At 41.1% G+C, this 9280-nt stretch overlaps 1 pseudogene; it reads left to right on the top strand.

The window, feature by feature from the left end:
* The window catches only part of LOC103507835, a 25340-nt pseudogene extending 16365 nt beyond the window's left edge, over positions 1–8975 (top strand).
* The last annotated feature ends 305 nt before the right edge of the window (positions 8976–9280 follow it).

Genomic DNA, 9280 nt, shown 5'->3' with positions numbered 1-9280 from the left:
TCTTTTCCTTGGAGCAACTATTTTTTTTTTCTCTCTGCTCTCTCCAAGGAGTCAATTTAGTCGGTATAATCTAAGGAGTCATCGAGTCGGTGATGAAAGTGTAAAAAGGAACCTGGAAACCAAACACCTAAAACATATGTCCAGAAGTGATGGTTTTACACAACTATTAGCTTATATTCACTAAGGAAGAGGATCGGAGAAGAATCGATCAGACACCACTCACTACGATAAAAGTATATCTAACGCCAGAACACACACACACACGGTACAACAGAGTACAATGTCTCTTGGAAACTTGTGTGTGTGTTGGTGGTTCTCTCTCTCTCTCCCTCCCCCCCCTCTCAATTTAAGACTTCAACATTGTTTAGAAACATTGTGAACAGAATTTAAGTACTTACTGGTGGATAAAAAAAAAAAAGAAAAAAAAAAAATCAATAGTTATCTTCATTCACCTATCAAATATCTCCAGTACTGCAGGTATGTACCTTGCCATGTGTAGGTATCTGATAGGTACCAAAATATAATACCTATTTTAAAATGTTCGTTTGTATTTTCAGAAGAGACCTCCAGACTCTGGTAGCAGTGCCATGGCTCAGTCGCTTAGCAAGACTGTCTCGTCCATGTCTCTTGAACCTTTGCTGTCTATGAAAAAGGTAAGAGTCTTAACATCTATGCCTAGCGGGGAATGGAAAAGTTTGGTGAAGGCCAAGATCTTATCATCCCAATATGAAAATAGGAGAAAGCTATTCCAAGAACAAACCTTAAGTGTTTTCAAGGAAAAAATCTGTTTAGGATCTGTTTTCTGTGAAGGAAAAAAAATCCACCCCAGGCGGGAATGAAACCTGTGACCTAGCCCTGACAATCTACTTTCTAAGCTAACTAGGCTGGGAGTCAACAGTTTGGCAAAATGCTCATGTATCTATCAATTTTGTTTTATTCCAATTTTCCAGCTGTCATCTCAGGTATTGGCAGCACAATCCTCCGAGTTCATACCGAGGAACAGTGTGACAACTTTTGCCAGCCGGTTGGTAGATAGCAGCACTGTGTCACCCCAACCCAACACCCCATCTCCCACACAGTCCATAATTTCTCCCACGCCTCACTCTATGGTGGACAAAAGTCTTCCCACGTATCAGGTGAGATAAAATAATTCCTACATAGTCCATAATTTCTCCCACACCTCACTCTATGGTGGACAAAAGTCTTCCCACGTATCAGGTGAGATAAAACATCTCCCACACAGTCCATAATTTCTCCCACGCCTCACTCTATGGTGGACAAGAGTCTTCCCACGTATCAGGTGAGATTAAAATAATTCTCACATAGTCCATAATTTCTCCCACACCTCACTCTATGGTGGACAAAAGTCTTCCCACGTATCAGGTGAGATAAAATAATTCCTACATAGTCCATAATTTCTCCCACACCTCACTCTATGGTGGACAAAAGTCTTCCCACGTATCAGGTGAGATAAAATAATTCCTACACAGTCCATTTTTTCTCCCACGCCTCACTCTATGGTGGACAAGAGTCTTCCCACGTATCAGGTGAGATTGAAAAAATTCCCACTTAGTCCTTCAATTTATTTGTCATACACAAAAAGTCCACTCTGAAGCTTAGGTGTGGTAGCAACTGCTCCAAAGGATGGGTTAAGCTTATACAAGTCCATAAAGCCCATTTGAAAAAAATCAAATAAAACGTCTGGGAGGGAAAGAATTTATTAAAAAAGACCAACATATCATGAAAAATATTCCTTTATATTTTGAACAATTTTACCAAATTTCATCAAAATCAGATAAACTGCTAGAGAGTTGTGGTGAAAAACAAACAAACAAAAGGAAAAATCTTAACTACTTAATAGAAGCCTACAACATTTATAAAAAAGATAAAAACAAATTAGTGAAAACAATAAGAACAGAAAGGATCTAAATATGGGAATCTTCTTCTTCTTCCTAGCCTTTTCCTATTTAAATAGGGAATAACATAATTAAAATCGTCGAGTTAAAACTTGGAATTCACTTCATTTGAAGTATATCATTTTAAATATCATTCTGTGTTCCCAGGAGAACTTCGGCGGCACAACTTACTTCTACCAGGCACCGTCCTCAGGTACCGAGGTTCCCGGGGCTGCCGGTCCCGCACCAGGGGATGACCTGTCTGCCCCCGGGGTGCTCAGCTCCCCCCCAGGCTACACAATGCACCCGGGCACACCCCCCCATGTCCGTCACAAGCCACCTAACGTGGCGACAGTGGATAACTCGTCGTTCTATATGTCGGAGAACATACGGGCCGAGATACAACATAAGAATGCGCTCACACTGGTGTCCGCTAATCCGGAGCTGTTTCCCGAGCTGCCCCTGGAAGTGGACAACTATCATGACCTGGTAATCTCGTAGAAAATGGATTTTACTTGTATCTGTACATTGTTTAAAATTGTACGTGCATCAAGGAATCCAAATATTGTGTGTCAAATATTTTCTGTCTGTCTCTGTTACACTGTGCCAAAACTTTCTTGAAAAACAGTTTCACGAAAGTTTTGTCTGTTACGCTGCTAGACTGGTTTTTGTCCTCATTCCGCGAGAACATTGTCATTCATTATTAATGATTACTCTCTTTTCTGTTGGAATGCTAATCCTAATCAATAATTCTCTGAAAACTAGATGTTTGAATTTCCTATTCTTAAATTAATACTAATAATAACGTGCCAAAACTTTCTTGAAAAACAGTTTCACGAAAGTTTTGTCTGTTACGCTGCTAGACTGGTTTTTGTCCTCATTCCGCGAGAACATGGTCATTTATTATTAATGATTACTCTCTTTTCTGTTGGAATGCTAATCCTAATCAATAATTCTCTGAAAACGAGATGTTCAAATTTTCTATTCTTAAAATAATAATAATAATAATAGACTCTTGAGTGGAAGGCAACCACTAGGCGAGGTTAACGCGTTAGGCGTTCTCTACCACCTAACCCTTAGAGCTCGATTATTATGTGGTCAAATTCTCAAATAACTGAGGATAAAATTCCATACCTCGGCTGGGATCGAACCCATGCCGTCCTGTTTACCAGGCGAGCGTCTTGACCACTACGCCGCCGGGGCAGGTAAAACTACTTAGTCACTAGACCAGTGGAATTTGTGACCGGCATACTTAATTTTATTAGATTTCATTTTCCCAATTTCTTACTTTCTTTATGTACAGGAGGGAGCTTATACAAAGCCAAATAAATGAGGATAAAATTCCATACCTCGGCTGGGATCGAACCCACGCCTTCCTGTTTACCAGGCGAGCGTCTTGACCACTACGCCGCCGGGGCAGGTAAAACTACTTAGTCACTAGCCCAATGGAATTTGTGACGGGCATACTTATTTTTTTTAGATTTCGTTTTCCCAATTTCTTACTTTCCATTTCTTTATGTACAGGAGGGAGCCTATACAAAGTGATGAAAAGTATTACAATCGGTCAAAATGTTCTTCCAGGTACCTCTGGAGCAGATTCCCACCGGCATCAAGCCGAACATGATCGGCTACTTGACATCCACATACAAGGCGACTAACATATCTTCCAGGTACCTCTGGAGCAGATTCCCACGGGCATCAAGCCGAACATGATAGGCTACTTGACATCCACATACAAGGCGACTAACATCAAGTCCGGAGCACGCTACTGTCTACGCCGCGTGCATAGTTTCCGCCTGCCGAGCACCAAGTGTCTCGTGTTTGTAGATATGTGGAAGAAACTCAACCATTCCAACATTGTACAGCTGCGGGAGGTGTTCACCACCAAGGCGTTTGGTGACCACTGTAAGTAGCCCCTAAATAATTTAATTTTAGGCTGAGTGTAAATCGGAAACTCGAAGTTTTTTTTTGGTTTCATAGAGAGAAGGAAGACAAAGAAATAGCAAAGGTTGACTCTTGAAATATCTAATTTGTAGCCAAAACCAGCCCAAAGCAATCACCCTAATTAGGACTGATTGAGAGGCTGACGAAAAGCGCCGACCCCGTCTGTACACGGGAAAAGGCGAAGAAAAAGATGATGAAGAAGAAGAGAGAAGGAATACAGGGCAGGAGAAAGCCAGGAGTCCCGAAAACGAACCTTATCTGTTTAGGATAATGTCCTCTCAGAGCCTCATTTTGTTTATTGTTGTAGGTACTCTTGATTGTTTAGTTTTAAAGCGATTTATTCTTTCTTTAGCTTGTCTGTCTGTCGAATCGAACCCGGGACCTCCGGGGTAAACAGGGAGGAGAACAGCTAACCCTAACTAACTTAGAATAAGCACACGTCATCACGATGGTTGACTGCGGTTCAGGACGAGGCAGATAAAAAGATGTATTTTCTTCATTCTGCCATCACCATTCGGCTACAGCTGAAGCCGATACAACAACTACAACAACACCAGCATTCTAATTTGATGTCAATTCTTTTTATTATTCCATTCTGTTCTCTAGACTCAACCTGGACCCCACCTGGTCGGAAACAGGTGACCGCTACATGTTGAAACTGTTCCGGGACTATCTGTTGCATCAAGTACAAGAAGACGGGAGACCCTGGCTAGATATGTCTCACATCGTACATTGTCTGAATAAGCTAGACGCTGGAACACAGGAGAAGGTAAGTCCGAAATCTATCGAGTCCTTTACTTGTTGAACATGTGCAAAAAATGTCATACGGACAAAACGACAAAATAAATTACGGAAAACTTTTAATGGAAAGCCCGTTTTTTATATTTCGTAGCTATGGAACTACTGGTACATTAGGCTTATGGTGTCTGTGTATGTGCATGCCCATCCCGTAGTATGTCCCTCATCAGATGGACAATAAGGGGCACAATACTTCCCATTTAGATGGGAGGGAAAGAATTTATTAAAAAAGACCAACATATCATGAAAAATATTCCTTTATATTTTGAACAATTTTACCAAATTTCATCAAAATCAGATAAACTGCTAGAGAGTTGTGGTGAAAAACAAACAAACAAACAAACAAACAAACAAACAAACAAACAAACAAACAAACAAACAAACAAACAAACAAACAAACAAACAAACAAACAAACAAACAAACAAACAAACAAACAAACAAACAAACAAACAAACAAACAAACAAACAAACAAACAAACAAACAAACAAACAAACAAACAAACAAACAAACAAACAAACAAACAAACAAACAAACAAACAAACAAACAAACAAACAAACAAACAAACAAACAAACAAACAAACAAACAAAAAGAAAAATCTTAACTACTTAATAGAAGCCTACAACATTTATAAAAAAGTTAAAAACAAATCAGTGAAAACAATAAGAACAGAAAAGATCTAAATATGGGAATCTTCTTCTTCTTCTTCCTAGCCTTTTCCTATTTAAATAGGGTCGGCGTTATGAGAATAACATTATTAAAATCGTCGAGTTAAAATTTAGAATTCACTTCATTTGTTTAACCCTCCATCGGTGAAATGAAGTATATCATTCTGTGTTCCCAGGAGAACTTCGGCGGCACAACTTACTTCTACCAGGCACCGTCCTCAGGTACCGAGGTCCCCGGGGCTGCCGGTCCCGCACCAGGGGATGACCTGTCTGCCCCCGGGGTGCTCAGCTCCCCCCCTGGCTACACAATGCACCCGGGCACACCCCCCCATGTCCGTCACAAGCCACCTAACGCGGCGACGGTGGATCACTCGTCGTTCTATATGTCGGAGAACATACGGGCTGAGATACAACATAAGAATGCGCTCACACTGGTGTCTGCTAATCCGGAGCTGTTTCCCGAGCTGCCCCTGGAAGTGGACAACTATCATGACCTGGTAATCTCGTAGAAAATGGATTTTACTTTTATCTGTACATTGTTTGAAATTGTACGTGCATCAAGGAATCCAAATATTGTGTGTCAAATATTTTCTGTCTGTCTCTGTTAAGTACACTGTGCCAAAACTTTTTTGAAAAACAGTTTCACGAAAGTTTTGTCTATTACGCTGCTAGACCGGGTTTTATCCTCATTCCGCGAGAACATGGTCATTTATTATTAATTATTACTCTCTTCTCTGTTGGAATGGTAATCCTAATCAATAATGCTCTGAAAACGAGATGATTATCTTCGCGAGAACGTCGGCTATCTTGGTTTTCACTTCGTAGCTAGAGCTGGCGTGCTTGTTGAGGTGTACTAGAATAAGAATGAAATTTTTTTTAGGAATTTTAGCAACCTCCGTGCCACATTAGACTTGCACGCAGGAGGCCCAGGTTCGATTCCCGGCGAGGCCGAGGTTTTTTCGGCTCTGTGCTTGGAGTTCGCCAGTAAAGGTAGAGAAATCCCTTTGCTGCACGTTAAAGGTGACGTAGTTCTCCAAAGCCTAGTACCTACCGGAAACATTTTTATCCCATAAATGTTTGAGATGTTGAGCAACTTTCAATATAAAACCTATTACATACTGATACATTCAAGATAAAACCTATTGCAAGAAAAATGATTCAGAAATAAGTCTGGAGAGGAGAAGAGACACAATACTCCCCATTTAGGTGCTGGGTCAACACGAGAACACCAGAAAGTAACCCGTTGAAATATTTGCAACCGAAAAACAAGTACAAATTTAAATATAGTTTGCCATCTCGGATGAAATTTTGAGTTTGCCATCTCGGATTTTGAAGGATGAATTTAAAAAGAATAAGTAAAAAAGAAAAATGAAGGGAAATTTTTTATAAATAAATAAGCAGAGTTTGAGAGGATTTGAAGAGGTGTGTGCATAGAGTGCGATTAAGAATGTATAATAAAAATAATAAACTTCTTCATTAATGTATATTAAAATTAATAACCTAATGAGGTGTGTAAATGTTACCTAAGTAAAAACTTTAAACTAAATTCGGTGGTTGAATTCTTCTTACAGCAAGATGACCTGACGGCTCTAGGTAAGCTCATCCTGGCAATGACCTGTCGGTCTCTGATGGCCGTACAGAGGGAGAATCTGCAGACCTCCATAGACCTCATGGCACGCAGCTACTCGGCAGATCTACGCAACCTCATCTTGTAAGTGGTCACAATGAAAAAACAGAGATCTCAAGTTAAGTAAAACCATGTAAAAATGGCTTTTTTAAAGAGGTTTGATAGAGGGAACTGTAACTTCTAAGATCTCATCATCCCGAAATAGAAGAAAAAGGAAGACAGGATAGGAGAAAGCCAGCCGTTCCAAGAACGAACCTTATCCCTTCAGGATAAAATCCGCCCCGGGCGGGAATCGAACCCGCGGCCTAGCGCTTACAAGGCAGACGTGCTACCAACCAAGCTAACTAGGCTGGCAAAAACCTCCACATTCTAACCACTACAACACTGATATTATTAAACGTATGAATTGTTCGAAAACTAAATCCTGTTAATTGTTTTATGACCTCGACATTTCAGAAATTGATACAAATACACTCATTTTACTATTCTAATCATTTCAGATATCTTCTGTCTGTACATCAGAAGCGTACAGTGGTAGATCTAATGCCAATGATAGGCGCAAGGTATTACACACAGTTAGATGCGGTGCAGCTACATGGGGACAGTTTGGAGAATGAACTGAGCAAGGAAATGGAGAATGGACGGCTGTTTCGACTGCTTGTCAAACTCGGCACCATTAATGAGCGACCAGAGTGAGTAATGGGAATCGATCCCAGCGCAGAACCGAAAAACTTCGACCCCGCCGCGAATCGAACCCGGGACTTCATGCGTGCAAGCCTACTGTGATGCCCACTCGGCCACGTTGCTTCATTCACCTGTTTTTTTTTCCTTCCTCTACCTTTGGGAATAAATCAGATGAACTCATTCTAATTTGAGGTCTGACTAGGGGATACCGGGATTTTAGAGAGTAGACTAGTGTCTAGCTGTGGGGACTATAAACAGGAAGGAAAACAGCTAACCCTAACCAGCCTATTTTTGTGGGCACTTGATTTATTTTGGGAGGAACGACTTGGCGGGGTCTTTTTTTATGCCACAAAGTGGTATTTTTGGGGGGATCTCATAACTTTTTGCAGAAACTTAGCATAATATGACGTATGAGCGTAGCGCAACAAAGTACAAAGGCAATAGACATAGTAACATCATTTGGTAAGGTTTAGCTAGCTGGCAGTTCTTCAAAGTTTTCTCCCTGCTCTTCAAAGCACAAGTCCTCACAATGGTGGACTGCGGTTCAGGACGAGCCATTTAAACAAGACTAGAGACCATCACGCCAGTGTATGGCAGGGCAGATAAAAAAAGATGTACATATTTTCTTTAGTGTGCCATCACCATTTGGCTACAGCTGAAGCCGCTACAACAAGACCAACATTCCAATTTGATGTATATTCTATTCTATTCTCCAGACTCAATCTGGATCCCACCTGGTCGGAAACAGGTGACCGCTACATGTTGAAACTGTTTCGAGACTATCTGTTGCATCAAGTACAAGAAGACGGGAGACCCTGGCTAGATATGTCTCACATCGTACATTGTCTGAACAAGCTAGACGCTGGAACACAGGAAAAGGTAAGTGTTAGCTATATATATATAAACTGTTTCGAGACGATTCTGAGAACCGAACCCGGGATTTTCTGCACGGGAAGCAACCACCGGACGAACTGTGCTCTCATTTCAGATTTGTCTCATGTCACGTGATGAACAGAGTGTGCTGGTTGTAAGCTACGCAGAACTGAAGCAATGTCTGGATCAGTCGTTCCACGAGCTGTCCTCGTCAGCCTCTCTCACACCCAAGTCTACTTTGCCCCTGTGAACCCAGAACTGAGGACTGAGCAGTCCCGAATAACCAGTGGAGTCGGAGTGTGGAAAATACGCGAGGACTGAATGGTTCCGTTATATCCAGTGAAGCCCGGGGACAAGTTTCGTACATTCGTACAAGCTTAACCCATCCTTTAGAGCTGTTTAGCCCCTACAACTAAGCCTCAGATTGGACTTTTTGTTTTGGAGTTAAGCTGGGGAACAAGTTTACTTTTCCCCCCTGTGGAAAATATGCGAAGACTGAAAAGTCCCAGTGAAAGAAGAGGTAAGAATAATCACGAACTAGGCTGGCAAAAACCTCCACATTCTAACCACTACAACACTGATATTATTAAACGTATGAATTGTTCGAAAACTAAATCCTGTTATTTGTTTTATGACCTCGACATTTCAGAAATTGATACAAATACACTCATTTTACTATTCTATTCATTTCAGATATCTTCTGTCTGTACATCAGAAGCGTACAGTGGTAGATCTAATGCCAATGATAGGCGCAAGGTATTACACACAGTTAGATGCGGTGCAGCTACAT

This window comes from Diaphorina citri, unplaced genomic scaffold (genome assembly GCF_000475195.1).
Source record: "Diaphorina citri unplaced genomic scaffold, Diaci psyllid genome assembly version 1.1 scaffold345, whole genome shotgun sequence".
Classification (NCBI taxonomy): domain Eukaryota; kingdom Metazoa; phylum Arthropoda; class Insecta; order Hemiptera; family Psyllidae; genus Diaphorina; species Diaphorina citri.
This window is presented reverse-complemented; position numbering and strand designations above follow the sequence as displayed.